The following is an 18,311-nucleotide window of genomic DNA, read 5'->3' on the forward strand; positions in this document are numbered from 1 at the left end:
TTCCTGCAGGGCCTCTAATACAGCAAACACAGACAACTGGGTGGAGGAAGATGCTGCCTGGATGAGGCTGCTGATATTTATTGTGTCTCTGTGTGTCTCTTTCTCCTTGTTTCTCTCTCTCAGTCCATTTCTGTGTCTTTTCTTATCTTTGATTCTCTCCTCCCTGGTTCAACGTCATTTGAGGCTTTCCCACCCACTCCATCCTGTCCTCTTTCTTTTTACTGTTTTCCCTTTTGTGTCCCATTTTTATTATAAGTGAGGTCCAGTGAGAAACAGAAAATATGAGAATGATAATATAAGAACTGAATTGAATGTCTGTTTCCTTTCTCCACCGTTTTAGATAATACTTTGGTGCAACTATGAATTTCAGCTTAATTGATTTCTGTAATTATGTGACCTAATTAGAAACTTTAAAGTATAGGTTATGAGTCCCTATGCAGTCTGGGAAAGAAGCGACACTCACTAGCTTTCCTCTGTCTACATTTTGAATGTTTTGATTTGCAGCACATTTTCCATTTGAACTATTTCGCTGATGCTCTGATCATTTTGCAGTGTGCGATCACGGCGCAGTGAGCTTTAAATTCTTCCATTACAATCAGTCGCTGATATGAAAGACACAGGATGAGTTCCAGAACAGAAGATTAGATTAAAACTTTGCTGTGCATCTCAAAAAATTCAATTATTTTCTGAAAATGAAGAAATGCTGAGTGCTCTAATAGGAATTGCATGTTTACATTTGTTTTGTGCTTGGTTTTATACAGTTATTTCATTCAGAGGAGAATTATGTGAGCTGGATGAAAATACTGCTCTTGCGGTAGAAAGGAAAATTATACCTCCACCTTCTTCTTTCCTACATCCATTCATTTCTGCATCCCTTGTCTTTCTTTTTCTTAATCACTCCGTCTTTCTCCCCTGATTCTGACTCAATACCACCCCTCTCAACCTCTCTCTCCCTCTCTCATCTCTCTACATCCCATTCTCCTTTTCCATATCAATCTCTCTCCTGGAGCAACAGTATGTATACACCCGGTTGCCGTAGCAACACTAGGAGGCCACATGAGCGGGTGGATGAACAAAAGACCCAGAGACCCTCATCCACAGAGAGAGAGAGAGAGAGAGAGAGAGAAGAGAGAGAGAGAAGGAAAATCAGATTTCATATTTAGGCGAGGGGTTTGGTGTGTGTGGAAAATGAGGAGGAGGAGGCGAGGGGGGAGGGATGGATAGCGTAGGTGAGGTGAGTTCATAAATGAAAGAGAGAGAGAAAGAGAGGGGGGGGGGGGGGGGTGGTTAACAGAGCAAAAAAAAGGGAATAAAAAAGAAAAGCCTAAAAAATGCAACAGTGCATTTTGTAAAACTGCAGCTGTCACACCACCATGGCCAGAGGTGGTGTCTCAGAATCTGAGCTCATTGGAAACAGCTCTGAGGTGCAGAAGATTCTTATTGTTGAGATCATCTTATTTCATTGGGCTGTTGCAAAGACAGGAGGTCAATTTGAAGGTAATCTATGTGAAAATATATATAATATAAATATAAAACTGGCTCCATATTGCTCAATTGTAACGCTAAGAACATGCCTGTAGTGTGCAGTGTGTAATGTAGGACAGCACTGATATGTATGAGAGGGCATGATTTGAACCCACAATGCCTTGCTTCTGAGCCAGCAGGATGTTTAACACTGGAGGAGTGCACTGCATCATGAGTAGGCTGCAAGAGCAGTGGTTCCCAAACCAACCCCGGGGTCTGGACCTCCTGAGGGGTTGTAAGATAAATTTACTCAAGAAAAGAGAAAGAACAAAACCTATTACACGATTGTTTAAAACAAAGCCGGATGAGCATGTGAAGTGCTTACAGCTCATAGACACGTCAACACTGTCAAGAGCTTGCATGTAATAGATTGTCATAATAATAAACTTTATTTGTAGAGAGCCTTTCATCAAAGAAATGCAACGCAAAGGGCTTTACAATAAAGAAATGACATACACTGAGTGCTTCACATGAAAATAGACATATGCAGAACAGAACGCCATAATTGATGTAATATAAGATAAAAAATAAAATGAACCCCCCTTGATAATGATAATAATAGAAATAAGATTAAAAATAAAGATGAAAGTAGAATACACAGAGATCCTAACATAAGATAGAAAAAACTCACTGAATAATGATGAGAATGATGACATGAAACAAAAATAAAATTAGAAAACAGAAAATACATAAATGCACAAAATCAAGTAAAATACAACATTTTGAAAGAAGTATTTCAGTGCATTAGTGTGAGGCAACTTCAGTCCTGTGTCTGGAAAGTCAGAGCTAAAGTGAAGCGATAATTTATTAGCTTCTTTTAAAAATATTTAGCGAGCTGCCTTCCCTGATATCAATAGGAAGTGTGTTCCATCGCTTTGGACAGTAATTGATAAAGGCTTCAATAAACCAGCAGCAGATGATGGCAGATAGTTAACATCATTTGGCTCAGCAGAAATGTACAATTGTGTGTCATCTGCATAACAGTGGAAACATGCACTGTGCGCTCTGATGTCAACAAGGTAATACATGTACAGTGAGAATAATAATGAACCATGGCAGATCCCCTGAGCTACCCCAAAGCACATGTCATGTTTCTCACATGACTGACGTGAAGCCCTTTAATGTTTTGAACCAGTTTACACGCAGTCAGACAGAACAACTGACTTTGCAAGATTGATCAGGATGTGATGATCAATCATATCAAATCCTGCACTGAGACCTTCATCAGAGTCTGTTCTGAGGGCACTGATTATTATAGTAGGAGCAGTTTCCGTGCTGTGGTTTGTTCTATAGCCTGACTGAAGTTCCTAGATATAATTTTGTAAACTTTTGTAAACACTGTCAAACACTTGCTTAAAACATGCTGTAGGTACAGGGTCAATACATGATATTACACTCAGTGACAATCTTGCAAAGCTCAGTTAATGTAATGCAGGTGAATTTCCCCATAGTTACATCTTTCTTGCAGGGTTTGCTGAGGTCATCTGTGTTTACATCAGCAGTAATACTGGCATTACTGAGTTCAAAGAGTCATAAACCAAGACGTCCAGGAACCTGTGCTAACAGACTGCCAAGAAGCTGCCAGCTTCCCTTGGCTTGAGGGATTCTTTTTAAAACTTATTGAATGAATCAATTCACATAAGGACCCTTTAACTACACTGAATGCTCACACTTATTATATTACTTTACAATGACTTCAGCATGCAGCCTTAAAATTATATAATGTTAGGAGCCAAACTGAATGAGACGTTTGATGTGATCATAAAAGTAAGACAGAGGCAGTGTTTTTATCATAAAGTATAAATATATACCATTATATGATGCATAATTACCCTCTGAATAAACCCTGTCTTTAATGCACCACCTCAAGGCCTCCTCCAATTACTGCCGCTGTAAAGAAGAAAACAACTAAATGGCTGAACTTGTAACTACTTTGATCAGCATCCTCAGCTGCTCGGCTCAGCTTCTAATTATGTTGCTCTTGTTGTTGCTCATCGTGGACAAGAAGCGTTCATTCAGTCTCACATATTAAGCTGTAACCAGGTAATAATTAGGGGAGAAAAATTACACTTGGGAAAATGTCAAGTTGATTTCCACTTCAAGCCTTCCCCTCATTATTTCTGTTCTTTTTCATTAACATTGCTTTTTTTTTTTTTTTTTTTTTTTTCAAAAGGGGTGTGAATTCATGCTTGGAAACAGGAATAACAACAAATTATTTGTTACTAGGCTGGTTCTGTTTGGGAGGTTATCTTTTTAGTGTTTCACTTCATTGGTGGCAGACTGTTACCTCTTTCAATCATCTGCAATTACGACCCCAAATGCTCCCTTCTGGTTTATTAACCTTTGAAATCTAATTAACAGTTGAGTTATTGGCATATGCGCTCCTATTTGTCTAAGTAAACGTATGGAGCCCTGATCCTTCTCAAAATATACAGATAGACCCTTCAGGGCACTAGAGGGAGAACCATATTCAATTATCCTGCCTATTAAAACTTGTCAGGAGTGTGTGTGTGTGTGTGTGTGTGTGTGTGTGTGTGTGTGTGTGTGTGTTAGCTGAAACAGGACGGCCTTATGCAAATATAATTACACCAATTAAACCACAGTGGGGCCTCGGAGGGGGGGTTTTGGGTGGAAAGACTGGCAGCAGTTGTGTGCGAGTGTTGGTGCATGTGCCAGTGGGTATGGTGGTTATAGAGCCGCCTCTCCAGTGTGTGTGTGTGTGTGTGTGTGTGTGTGTGTGTGTATATGTAGGTTGATGTGCACATGTGTGGGTGTTGACATTCTGGGAACACTGTTCTTCACACCCTCTCCTCCATCCCCCATCAGCACTACCATCACCCCATCCCCCCCAAAACCTGCTTCCCTGTCTGTCTGTCTTCAGGGAGCTGAAGGAGCTCAAAGGAGAAGCTTGGGAGTGTTCGGAGGAGGGATGGAGGAAGGGATGAGGAGATGGAAGGAAATGGAGGCTGATTACCGGAGAGTGTATAGAAGAAAGAGAGACTGAACGAGTCGTGCCCAGGAGCAAATTAGCTGCCACTTTACACGTAATAGGAGGAATATAAAAGCGTTGCAATAGCAATAAAAGTGTTGTATATCAGAACAAAAGGGTAACTTTCTTTCTCTCCTCTTATCTAAAGTGCACTGAGGAGATGAATCCAGTTAATAACCATGTCCTTGTCCTTGTATGATTTCACTCACTAAGGCTGCATCCACATTTTTATTTTAAAACCGCTTTTTAAATAATCTCTGCCCATACTATAACAGCTGAAAAGGCGTATCACATGACCACTCATCTATACTGGGTATGTACAGCAGGTTTTCTACTCTGCAGTTGGTTAGTTGCAGAAAATACGATGAGCGAGGAGCAACAGTTGTAGCATTGAAATGCAGAATTTAACTGCACAACAGCTGCTGGCAAAGACAACAAGGTCAGTAATGCTTGTAATTCATTATCCATGTTGCATTCACCACTGATAGTCGAGGTTGATAAGACCCAATCAGGGTGTCTGTGTCATTGTTTCCAAAGGTCTCCATTTTTCCAGACCATGCAACTGCCGGACATTTCAAACCAAAACCTTGATCACTGGCGTTTCCAAAAGTCTCGGTTTCATGGCCCAAAACTCAAAAACTGTGGACACCAGGTGCAAACGTAACAAATGTCCCAATCATCCACTTTAAAACTAAAGTTTAGTAATGCGGAAGTAGCCTAAATCTACACCAGGATGTGCTGCAGGTCCACAGTAAAAGAAGAATTTTGTGACAGAAACAAGATTTTAGGAAATCAATCACTTATGTGACAGATTTATAACTGTAAATGACATTTATTGTTTGTAATAGATTCACAGATTTAAAAAAATGGTTAGAAAATATTCTATCGACCTTCCACAATCCATTGTTCACAGGGCGTATTATTGTTGATGCAGGAGGTCAATTATTTCTAAAAAGTTTGGAATTAGTTTCTGTGTGCTTTTATGATATCTTTATATTACTTGTCTTTTAACTGTGGCTGCTATGAAGCAGTGCGACATTTTGGACCCAGTCTAGTCCATTTCTTGCCTTTTTCAGCAGAACAAAAGTAGGACGGAAGAGCAATGGAGGCAGGAAAGAAATAGACAAGCTTCAGTATAGATGGACCGACTGAAGGGGGTGAAACAACATTAAAAGGATGCGTGAAAGCACCTATGACTGTATTCCTGGATGATTCCCTCTCAGTTCTTGCCTTAAGAAAAGATCGTGTGATTTGTTCAAACCAGTGAATGAGTGACTGTAATATTTTCTGACATGTTTCCCCTGAACAGATCGTATTCACTAGTTTTTGCCCAGGGGATAACACCACCAACCAAGTCTGTCAGATTAGATTTACCCCTGAGAAACTACCTGTTCATGCAGTTAGTGGAAAAAAACAAGAGAATTTTTGTGACGCTGTCAAAAAAAATCTTTTCATTCTCACTCACATGGAAGATAAACTGTCATTTCAACGAGGCAGAGCCGATTGTATCACAAACATCAGTTGCTACAGGAAGTTGTTACCAAGCGTTCATCCTTGTGTATTTCCAGAGTACAGCGGAAACATCATACACTCGACTGCACTTTATTGTGTTGACAGCATGACTGAAGAACCTCAATAAAGTGCAGTCAGGTTTGAAAGCAAGGAAATAAAGTGTTTTTGTGATCACTGAAAGAGCAGGTAATGGCTTGTAATGTAGCACTATTTTGATGGCAGCAAGTTATTAAAGACAGGTGTTACTGTAATATAGACAAGGAGTCTGTTTTAAATACACGCACCTAGATCATCACCAGCTTTCTGTTTCACCAGATTTGGCCCCAAATGTCCTTTGTTAGAAAAAACAAAATTGTAATCCAGCCAGTTTAGATTAATTTTATTTCATCTGATGACAATTTTAGGGAGAAGGTGAATGTTTGTTACATCGATACATGATAAATTCTCTGATGGCGTCCTGGAAAATAATCAAAAAAAGATAGACATATACAGACAGAGCAAACCAAAGGTCCATTCAAAAATCATTTAAATATTTGTTGGCTTGAGAGCAAAAATTGGCTTTTGGACCACACAGCCCATTGCTCTCTCTTCACATGTGCACATAGAGTTGGAGGAGAGATGTGAGCCAGAGTGAGACATGGGCTCCCAATCCCTTTCCTCATGAGGGATGAACCCTTCCCCTAATCTCATGCAGTATTTAAAGAATATATGATTTATTTGCTCTCCCCACTTTGCCATGTGTATTTTTAGTTCTCAAACTTTAGGTCCTCTCCTCTCCACCCCTCTTGTCTCCTCTCCTGCTCATCAGTCAGCAGATGTTTGGGAGGGAAAGATGCCATCCTTCCTCCTCCCTCCTGTCCACCTGTCATTCCTTCTCTCCCTTTTTAATTCCTTCTGAATTTCTTCTTTCCATCCCCGGTTGTGAAGATCTTAAAACGGAGGAGCTGTTGTCATGTGAGCAGACGCCCGAGCTGGATTCATCCCTCCCTCTGTCCCTCCACAAGCCTGTTCTCCCTGCTGATGAAACTATTAATCCATATTCATGTGCTGATTATTGAACCATGTCCTTTATTAATAGTCATGATGTAAGTGTGTGTTCTCAGCAACATTGCATTCGTCGTCCATCTGAGCATTTTCCCTTTCCATAGGCCTTATAACCAGGCATGAACCAATTTACCCCCTTCTCTTTATTTCTACTCCTTATTCCTCCCCCACTCCATGCTCTCTGCTTCTGCATCTTTCTTCAGTCTCAACCCCCTTCTCCTCACCTCCTTCATTTCATCTCGACCTCACGTCTCCTGTTTGCTTAAGGACAGGGCTTGTAGGGACAAAAGAGAAGAGGGGGAATGATGAAGATACAGACAGGTGATACAACCAAAGAATATGACGAAATGATATTATATAAAGCCTGTGTTTCATGTTACTGTATACACATTTGTCAAACCACAGTACATCTGGTGTATGGGCCTGTTGGAGGACGACTGGGTCAGATAACCCTGATGACGGCTACCGCAGCCACAAAAGGGATTTAATGTTGTCTTTTTTTGCGATTCTGTTGCATTCATTCCTTGCACAAGGTTTTTCAGTGAATATTATTAAGTAAAAAACCCTTTAGCATTATTGTGCGATCCAAAGGTGGACCTGAACAAGCTGAGAAGGTATAATGCTGCCTAACATTGTGGCTAAGAAGTTGGAGATGCTGGGGATTGAACCCAGGACCTCATACATGCAAAGCATGCACTCTACCACTGAGCTACATCCCCATTGATATGTTGTCATTCCATTGTAAATGAAACATTGTTAATGGAGACACTGGAAAAATGTTAATGTTATCATTTCTTAAGCAGCTGAAATTATTTTTTGGGGTCTTTCAGGTTTAGTAAATGTGGATGAAATGCAAAGGTGCAACAGTACAACAAATTTTTTTGTGAGTCTTTACATCACACATCCTTAAACAGGGTGTATCTGCACTCAGCAAGCACACTATTAGTCCCTTATTCGTGCAGTTTTCCAATCAGCTAATCCTGTGGCAGCAGTGCAATACATGAGATGGAGATACAAGTCAGGAGCTTCAGTTCACACAAAAGCTTCTCAGAACTCGCAACACGTCAAACTTTAATGTGGATTGGCTACAACAGCAGAAAACCATGTCAGGTTCCACTTCTGTCAGCCAGGAATAGAAACTTGAGGCTGCAGAGGGCACAGGCTCACCAAACCTGGACAGTTGAAGACCTGAAAAACATAATCTGATCTGAATCTCAATTTCTGCTGAGGCATGCAGACAGTTGGGTCAGGATTTAGTGTCAAAAACATAAATCTATGGACCCAACCTGGTTTGTGTCAACAGTGCAGGCTGCTGGTGGTTGTGTATTGCTGAGGGAAATGTTTTCTTCCCTTAATGTGGATCCATGAATACCACAGCTGGTCTGAATATTTTGCTGACGCCCCTAAAGGCTGCAACTTATCCATATTCTAATTGCTTCTTACAGCAGGATAATGCTCCATGTCACAAAACAAAAGTCATCTCAAACTGGTTTCATGAACATGACAATGATTTTAATGGCCTCCCCAGCCACCAGATCTGAATACAGTAGGGCACCTTTGGGTTGTGGCGGAACGAGAGATTGGCAGCATGAACGTGCAGAAACAATGTGATGCAATTATGTCAACATGGACCAGAACCTCAGAGGAATGTTGCCGACATATATGAAGAACCGTAAGTAGACAGCAACTGATATCACTAGATCAATGTAAACAATGGAGATGCTGGGGATTGAACCCAGGACTTCATACATGCGAAGCATGCGCTCTACCACTGAGCTACATCCCCTACTTGCTAGCACATTAATCAACAAATAAGAGAAACATAAACAATAACAGATTCAACGCAACATTGATTGTAATCTACTTTGTCAGAACTCATGCTGTTCTGCACAGGCTCACCAAATCCACAGGCTGTGGAGAATATCTCCTGGGCAGCTTCCACTGGAGGTTTTTGTGGACCTGTCCAACTGGTATAAGATCCTTGGGTAGACCCAGAGAGACCCAGAGAGACTACATATGTCATCTAACCTTAGAACGCCTTGTTTTCCAGTTCCTCGGAGGAACTGGAAAACGCTGTGTGGTAAAAGGACGACTTGATTACCTTACTTAACCTGGCGCCACTGGGACCCGACTCCAGATAAGTGGCAGAAAATGGATAGATGAACAGATGAATGGATGGATGGATCTGTTTAATGGCCTTTTTAAAGACTGTTGCATTGTGGAGGTTTTTTGTAAGCAAAGTTATGTTTACATTCACTATTCCTCAACAAATTGCATTGTGTGTACCCTTGAACTTTAACATATGTGGTGACTGCATTTCCATCCTCATAAAACACTTTCAAAGACAGTACTTTGAACATTTCATACAGTTATACTTCCTTGGCTTTGTTGGTGCATTGCAATGCTTCCTTCCATGTAACCCCCACCAAGTACAGTAGTATGGGATTAACACCCCTAACTGTTAATCAGTGAAAAAGCATGGAATACCAACCTTTAACATGTGCATCTTTGTACAATACAAGATACAACATAATAAAATGCAAACATAACAGACATTCACTTGCACAAACATTGTTCCATAGCACTACTAGTCATCAAAAACTCCACAGGGTACCTTTAACTTTCTAGTGGCAGGTTAATATCTGTGTCATTTTAGAAAAATCAAATTTGATTTCTGTAAATGTGATTCTACATTATAACTTTTAATTAATCGTGTGATATAAGTGACACAGATTTTATATTTCCATAAATCAGTCTTTTCATGTTTCTTCATGTTTCTTTTCATGTGCGTTCAAATCTATTTTATGGTAAAATCATGGTTATTCTTCAATCTCTCATGCGTGTAACCACAGATGCTGACAGAATACTGTATATTGCAGAACATTTTAATGAGCTTTTATGTCACAGAAACAGTGAAAGGAACAATCTCACTCAAACAGCATGTAAGGGCCTGCTTACACATGTGCAGTCTGTCTGTTGTGCACTTATGTCAAAAACACTGTGGGTATAAATTACATTTACAGTACAAAACACTATTCTAACATATAGTCTTCAACATGGCAGACTGAGGACTATTGCAGCTGCAGACAGCCACACGTAAACACAGTGAATTATTTCATCAGTGATCCATAGTGTAGAATAATCTGTGTAATCAACCACTGAATCAGATGAATGAAATGATCTGTTTCCTCCATATAACCATAATCTCTTATCCTTTCAACACTGGCTGCTGTGTAATTATTCCAATGTGATCTTACACAGTCTGAGTGAGATGTAATTTTTCCTGTAAGTGGGTGTGCACGGCTTAAAATGCCGTGGTCTGTCTTCTCAGTATACAGCTGTGTTAAAATGATGGCAGTGTATTTGAATGTATGAAAGGTTTGAGCTTTGCTGAACTGATGAACTTTCTAGGCAGACACATTTAACTCGAAGAAGTAAACACATCCAGTCAAGCTCAATTTAGGAATTTATGTCATATTTATCGTGATAAAGACCAAAATAGGCAGCATACACACTGTACCCGATGCTAACGCTACAAACCCAGATAGCAAAATGAAACTTCCAAGTCTGGCCCATATATTTCCACATCTGGATAGATTCTGGCTGTTATCCTCCAGTGTTGGCTGACAGCCAGAACATTTTCTGTGTGTGCACCAGAATGGTCCAGATGTGGAAGTAACATTTGACAAACATGCTGTATATGGGCCAGACTTGGAACTGGGGCCTATACTGGGCCAAAAGAAACCGAAGCATGTGGCTCAAGTATAGGCCAGATGTAGCTTGCTATCTGGAAAGAGTAGATACTAGCTGCTCCGTGTTGCTGCATGGTGTTGCTTCAAGCTAAATGCTAACATTAATATGCTCACAATGACAATGCTAGCATGCTGAGGCCAAGTTACTTTACCATTTTGGTTTACCATGTTAGCATGCAAACACTTTCTAATTGTCACTTAACACAAATTGCAGCTGAGGCTGATGGGAAAGTCATTTGTTTTTACAGGATAAGGTTTATCTTGTCTCAATAAAATGTTTTCAGCTCTGGGGAGAATATAAACACAAGTCAGTGGGAGAAAATTGGTCTTAGTATCAGTACTGAAACTGGACTCAATACAGTTTCACAGCTCCGACTACAGCAGAGCCAAAGCATTCCTCTCCCTCAAACAATAAATGCTTTGACACTAAAAGGCCTTGAACATTTACAGCAAAGCAGCTCTTGCCTCTGAAATGGGAATAGTCCACATCTGCTTGGGCCCACATTGCAGCAGAGTGATAAAGCCATCAGAGGCAAACCCGGCCAGAGTCAGAAGCTGTGGTAGCATTTACAGTAAAGGGTTTAAATCTCTGCGCTATCAGCCACCCGCAGCAGTTTATCTCCCAGCGCTGGGAACGAGCATGTTTCTGCAACAAAAAATCAACAGCAAAATCTACTATTGTGACTTCACTTGAATGTCTGTTCTCCATTTATTCTTACTGTAAAACACTGCTGCTGCTAACGATGTCGAGTGAGTCCACTCCCTCACTCCTTTTCAATTAAGACTCTTTTTCTTGCTCATTGAGGATCAATTGGCAAGAACAGCTTAGCGCACAATAGACCTGCCTTATCCTTTCAGAGGGCAGATTTTATCATTAAGAAACACTGACCCCAATCGCCTCACATGCTACAAATCTATACGTAAACATCTTGTCACATGTTATCATCCACTGACCCACACACACACACACACACACACACACACAGACACACCTCGAACCTTGTGGATACACAAACACACTGAAAGCTGAAAATCTTTGTTCATCAACTCAAGCTGAGAGGAAAGCAGCATGTTAACATGACATAACTGTATGTAAATACTGTTCTGAGCAATACATGCAGTATTGAATTCAAAGTCTGCAACTAGCTTGATTAATGTTCAACACAATAATTGTAGCACTTCCAGCTCTTTGTGATGGATTGTCCCACAGTGGTTTGGATTTAGCCGGACCGCACCTGTAGATTGGATGATTCACCAGGTAAGCAGCTGTAAACCTCAACTCAAACACAATGTAAGCTGGTGTTAAAATCTGCTTCCTCTTCCTCTGCACCCCCACATTCAAAATCCTGTTTTTCAAATTTATACGCTGTGGATCACAGAGTTTTTTTTTTTTTTTTTTTTTAAACTAGTCATGTATTAATGTCACTGTGAGCCAAGGAGCTTCACTTTGTAGTGAGCACTTGTTTCTTCAATTAGATCTCAGCGGGGTGGAGGCGTACAATGTCTTACTCGCCCCGGGCCCTCTCTTACTCTCTCAGCTTCTCCACACAGTTAGAGTGGGTTAACAGGATTAAGGGGACATTTACATTGGGTTGGGTGGAACGACGGATACGTTGGCGATGACTCCATCATGGTATGTAGTCGGATAAAGCCCAATGTGCAGCGTATTTAGGTCAGATTTGAAAATTGCATACATTAACACACACACAAATACTCCTCCCAGGGGATGTGACGCTTTAAGACTGGTGAGAAGAACAACTTTACATAGATAGATAGATAGATAGATAGATAGATGGATGGATAGATAGATAGATAGATAGATAGATTCAGGTCACAAGGGAGAAAGTGTTTAACATGGTTTAAAAGAGGGCTAAGGAGGTGTTTTTGGGGGTGTGCAACTCGATGTTGTCTGTTGATCTAAGAAACAGAGTCTAAATCATAAGGGAGCTGATGTTGGCATAATCTACTTAATCTGATTGAGGGCAGAGTTGTCTTCACGGGCTCAATTATTGATAGCACCATCTGCTGTGGAATCAGTCTACCAGAATGTCACACATAAGGAATGAGGTTACAGCAACACTGGGTAACAACATTTTACCTTTGTTCGCCATAAGGAGGCTGATTCTGGAGAATTATATGCAATATTGTTCTTTCATTACAGTCAGAGCAGGATGCGTGTGCATCTTAGATCTTAAGCTTGGTGAGTGTTTCTGCTGTCGCTCACCACCAGAACACGAATGATTCATTTGGAGATATTCTCTCAATCAATCATGATGTGTGCACACATATGAAAGCGGGAGATGAAATCAATTTGTATATCAGAACATAACAATTACAATAAATTCATTCATTAGGATTATATTTTCATTGTTTAAGTCAGTTTGGTTAACCCCACCCCTGACTTTGACCTTCTCTTCTTCTTCTGATTGGCTAGAAGAGCCTGGTTCAAAAACTTCAGAGGGGAATGTGTGTGTACTGCTGCCAAGCTCCTCAATGAGGCCCAGTCACAGAAACCTTTGACTGCATGTCACCACACAAGAAACGTTTTGGGATATATTTCAACAAACTGTGTCTCTGCAGGCACTTGCAGTGGCGGAATCTGGATGTTCCAACTCTTTATCCCATACACTTAAAGATTTTAATCATTTATCCAACATTTTTAGCTAATGTTTCAACCGTTAATCCATTACTTTTGGCTAACTTTAACCATTACATTTCGCGAACCATTTATCTATTACTTTTCACCAACCAACAACTGTTCTTCCATTACTTCCACCCAACTAATTCTATCCATTACTTTAGTTAGCTAGCTATTTTAACTGTTTATACATTACTTTTAGCTAACATTTAGGCCTATTCATTTCATTTCACCAACCTACTTGAACTGTTTATACATTACTTTTAGTTTATCCACTAGCCTCCTCTCAGCTATCTATTTGAACCACTATTGTCTCTTTCTCTTTTCTCTGCTCCTGTCCCTCACTTGCTAACTGCTTACATACTCTTAGTTGCAACACATGAAAAAAACTTTTAAAAATCAAATCAAGTTGTAATTTCTATCTCATCAATTAAATTAGTCCCTCCAAGTCTTTCCAAGTAACCTGTACCAGTGCAAGCACACGTACCCCTGGTAGGGAAACACTGCATCAGATGATTAGATTTAGCAGTATTCAGTTTTAGTGATCAGCCATTGCCCAATAGCAGGATGTGTGCCTTACGTGGCCCTTTGTGATCCATAGAAAGATAAGGCTAATGATTATCTTCAGCTTACAATAACGAATGGCTAAACCACAGACATGCAGGCTAATTATAGCTGAAATGATCCCTTTAATTAGACAAGGCTTTTTTAATAAGGTATGGTGTGTGTGCATGTGTGAGTCTGTGTGCGTTCGTGTATGTGTTTGCCTATATCTAGATCGTATGTTTGTGTGTGTTTCTGTGACATGTAAATAATTGATTGTTTAGCACTGTTTGAACATATTGAATCCACAGCACAGGGATGGATGGCGTGCACAGTTTTCTCTCATGGCCGTATGGGAGGAGTGCCTGCAATCATGTGCTAATGTTTGACTGACACCTTAACACTGAAAACATCCACAGTGTAGTGTACGTGATGATGTGAGACGCCTTTGTTTCCCCCGCCAACCATTGTGTTGCAACACCTCAGCAGGTGCAGCTGCAGCCAAAAGAGAAGCCGCCCAACATGTATTTATGATTCTTGGAAGCATCAGTCATGTTGTGTTCATGTCACGGTGGAAAAAGTTTAAGGTTGACGGATTAATGCTACAACTTGGGAATGCCGGGAGAATTTTTAACCTTTGAATTTACAGACAATCAACGGCTGATGTGAGGGATTTTTAGGTTGCTCTTAATGATGCTACATCCAAGATGACCTGCATGTGACATAACTGTGATACAGCCTGAAGGGATTCATGGGAGTTAAAGGCAGAGAGGAGTTAATAATCACTGTGTTTGAGGAGTTAGTTATAAAATACAAAAATACAGAAATTAATTCAGATTCTTACATTTTTTGTTTTTCTTTAGGCCTGAGAACCAAAGCGCTTCTTTTCTTTTTCTCCTTTGTTTTTTCAGAGCACAAATAACTTGGATCTTTGTGTGTTCTGGACATTCATTTTGGAAGAAGCAAAGTCCTGTTATATACTAATTTATTGTGTGCTTTCATGACAAATTACAATTTTGAGCCAAGGCAGACTTGATCTTGTAACTTAGGTCCCCCAATTCCTAAGAAGTGGAGATGCTGGGGATTGAACCCAGGACCTCATACATGCGAAGCATGCGCTCTACCACTGAGCTACATCCCCACAGTTTTATGGGAATTGCTCCTTGTTCAAGCGCCACCCCATGCTCTCTGCAGCTACCTCTTTCCTCAGTCCCCCCTCCACCCCCCTTCTCTTTACATCCCATCAACCTCCTGTTTTTTGTTTGCTTAAGGAAAAGGCTTGTGAGGACAATAGAGAAAAGTTGCAATGATGATGATACAATCCATACAGGTGACATATGCAAAGAACATGACAATCATATTATACTGTATACACATTTATCAAAGCATATCTGGTGCATGAAAACCAAGCTCTGGTGGATGACTGGTGTCAGCTAACCCATTGGAGCATCTGATTGTTCTCCATTCATTATGTTAGCAGGAAGTGCAAGGAATGTTGGGTGAATATTTTTTTTCACTTGAACATTGTGTATCTTGTAGTATTGTGTGATCCAAAGGTGAACATAAACAAGTTGGGAAGGATTAGAGCTTTGTTCTATTGTATATAAGAGGTGGAGATGCTGGGGATTGATCCCAGGACCTCATACATGCGAAGCATACGCTCTACTACTGAGCTACATCCCCTACACTTCTGCCTGTTCTTAGGTTTTAATTAATGAATAATAGGTGGTATCTATATTATTCTGACCAAGCTAAATGAACCTATCCCTTATTAATAAACACCAACACATGTCGTGGAATATTCAGACAGATTCACTTATTCAGTTGCATCTTCCACTTCTTCCACGAGAAATTTCATATTTGTTCTGTCAACACATCTTCTGCTGGCAGGTTTGGGTTTTTGACAAAAGGATTTTTTGAGGAAGCTGAAAAGTTATGTTAGACACAATGTGACACACCAGATGTGTAATACACACCACTTTCATATCTGTGCATTAACAGGAGCAATCCATCTCATAGACATCGTAGTCTAAAGAAACTAGGTGGAGCAGCGACCAGCTGACGTTTCTGTGGCTGAAAATCCAAATGAAATGATGTTACATAAAACTGCAGTGTTTCAGTCGGCTGTTTGGCTGAGAGGAGCTGTTCTTTTGCATTAAGTTGTCTTTAGAGAGGTTAGGAGAGACTTTTTGTTGAAACCCTTAATATAAAACAACCTTGGACATTCAGCATTTTGCATTATTTTGTATTATTTTTATATAATGCGACCCACGCAAGCTCGACCACTAAGCTGCATTCCTCATACTGCAAAGTAAACAACTGTATTATAATTCATCCTTTGTTCAAAACCAGAGAAGGGTTCATTAATTTACCCACATATTTACATTTACTCATTTGGCAGACGCTTTTATCCACGTACTGTATGATACAAGTGACTTACAAGTGAAGCTTCAGTGCAGTGGGAAACCTTGATGTAAGTGGTAAGTACTAGATCTATTTAATCAGTGCAAGGAGACTGTGTAAGGGAGTGCACCAAAAGCGCATAGTAAGTGCTAGTTAGACATGTAGACATATAGAAGAGATGAGTTTTCAAGAGATTCTTTAAAAAGGAGATGGACACCCCTGCTCTGACAGAAGTCAGTAGCCACCATGTCCAGCCACTGTTGTGTGGTTCTTAGTGTGATGACCAAATTGCCATGCATTCGACGAGGATGGGATTTGAACCCATGCGTGCAGAGCACAATGGATTAGCAGTCCATCGCCTTAACCTCTCGGCCACCTCGTCATGTAACATGTGCTGATTCACTGATCTCTCATTTCCTTTGTGAAACATCATTTCATTCACTTCTTTTGGCAGATAAATGTCTTGAAAAACCTGGACAAAAAACAAACAAAGAAAAAAAAAACACAGTCATGGATCATTTGGTTGGAATGAAGCTAATCAAATGCTTTAACTGTGAGTTGATCCAAATCTCCAATCTTACCTGGGCTCATTCAGAGCCACTGCTTGATTCCCCTCCACCTGGGCCTTCAATAAAACAGCAGAGTCCTTTGATGGGGATTAGTGGAAAAAGGTTTTGGGCTGTTCGTTCCATTTCCTCCTCAGCAGAGGTGAGGGATGGGGGGTAAATCAGCTGGCAACAAACCAGCTGCGATAGAAACACGTAGTAGTAATGGATATCACGCAGGGTGGGGATTGACTCCAAGCTCGCCTTTAAGTCAGACATCGTAGGTCAAATGCTCACATTCTGCACAGGATCTCTGTGACTCTCGTTTTTAAATGTTCCTTTAGATTGATTAATGAATTGAGACAGTTGGAGCGAGTGGGAAATGTGCACAGATGCAGCATGGGAGGTGGAGAGTATGATGGGAAATATGTGGGCAAGGGAGGTTAGACGATGAGAGAGAGAGAGAGAGAGGAGACAGAAAACCAGGGTATACTACAACTTGGGTTTAATTAGGGAAATGAAAGCTGTTAGCTAAATGAGTGTTTCTGTGTGAGAGAGTGCATGTGGCCTGTCTGCTCTTTAGGGCAAAAGCCCCCATTCATTGTGACCCCCCCTCTACCACACACACACACACTAAGTACTTGAACAGAATTAAAAAGCACGACTGCATGAATCACTTACCCAGCAAATAGATCAGTCACAGATTTGCTGGATTTAATGCAGAGACTTCACAACAAACAATGTTTTCATCGTCTTGGACTAAGTCACTGCTCCTGTGGCTGCCCTGATGTCCAGGAACAAGGTCAATGTCACATGCATGTGTGTGTGTGTGTGTGTTTGTGTGGCCTTAAGCTGAACAAGGAGCAGCTCTCTCGCTGATTTGGAGCCATATAATTACATTTGCTGGAGGAGGTGGCTTGTCAGTCTCTCTCTCTCCAGCTCTTTCTTCTGTCTGATTTTCTTTTCTGTCAGCCATAAAAATCCCCCCAGCTTCAACCAGTGGTCCCCAACCATTAGTCACACACACACATACACACACAATCACGCAGACAAACATGCACACATATACACATGCAAAACCTTTGGCCTAACCCCGTGTCTGGTCTCATCTGACACACAAAATTTCTACGAGTATGTGCACATGTATGCAAGCGTGCACACACATACTGTACACTCAGAACACATTCACAGACTTGTGACAATGCATAAACAGGCATGAACAATGAACACACACATTAACCAAAGGAGTGCAGGGTCATGGATTGCAGCTTCCTTACATCAGGGTCTGAATATTAATGTGCAGGGACAGATAAGCAGCCGTGGCAATCCCTTTAAGGCCATACTCCTCACTGGTTGGTGCT

At 40.7% G+C, this 18,311-nt stretch overlaps 5 non-coding genes across 5 annotated transcripts; all 5 read right to left on the bottom strand.

Annotated features, from left to right (window-relative positions):
* Positions 1-7,716: 7,716 nt before the first annotated feature.
* Positions 7,717-7,788, bottom strand: trnaa-ugc (transfer RNA alanine (anticodon UGC)). The gene has a single exon. It is a non-coding gene; the product is annotated as a tRNA-Ala (tRNA).
* A 995-nt stretch (positions 7,789-8,783) lies between these two features.
* trnaa-cgc (transfer RNA alanine (anticodon CGC)) lies at positions 8,784-8,855 on the bottom strand. Its single transcript has one exon. It is a non-coding gene; the product is annotated as a tRNA-Ala (tRNA).
* A 6,216-nt stretch (positions 8,856-15,071) lies between these two features.
* On the bottom strand, positions 15,072-15,143 carry trnaa-cgc (transfer RNA alanine (anticodon CGC)). The gene has a single exon. It is a non-coding gene; the product is annotated as a tRNA-Ala (tRNA).
* Positions 15,144-15,613: 470 nt separating this feature from the next.
* trnaa-cgc (transfer RNA alanine (anticodon CGC)) lies at positions 15,614-15,685 on the bottom strand. The gene has a single exon. It is a non-coding gene; the product is annotated as a tRNA-Ala (tRNA).
* A 1,020-nt stretch (positions 15,686-16,705) lies between these two features.
* On the bottom strand, positions 16,706-16,787 carry trnas-gcu (transfer RNA serine (anticodon GCU)). The gene has a single exon. It is a non-coding gene; the product is annotated as a tRNA-Ser (tRNA).
* Positions 16,788-18,311: the final 1,524 nt, after the last annotated feature.

The sequence above is a fragment of the Trachinotus anak genome, unplaced genomic scaffold, assembly GCF_046630095.1.
Source record: "Trachinotus anak isolate AG129_WGS33_773 ecotype Australia unplaced genomic scaffold, CSIRO_AGI_Tana_v1 ptg000005l, whole genome shotgun sequence".
In the NCBI taxonomy this organism is placed as follows: domain Eukaryota; kingdom Metazoa; phylum Chordata; class Actinopteri; order Carangiformes; family Carangidae; genus Trachinotus; species Trachinotus anak.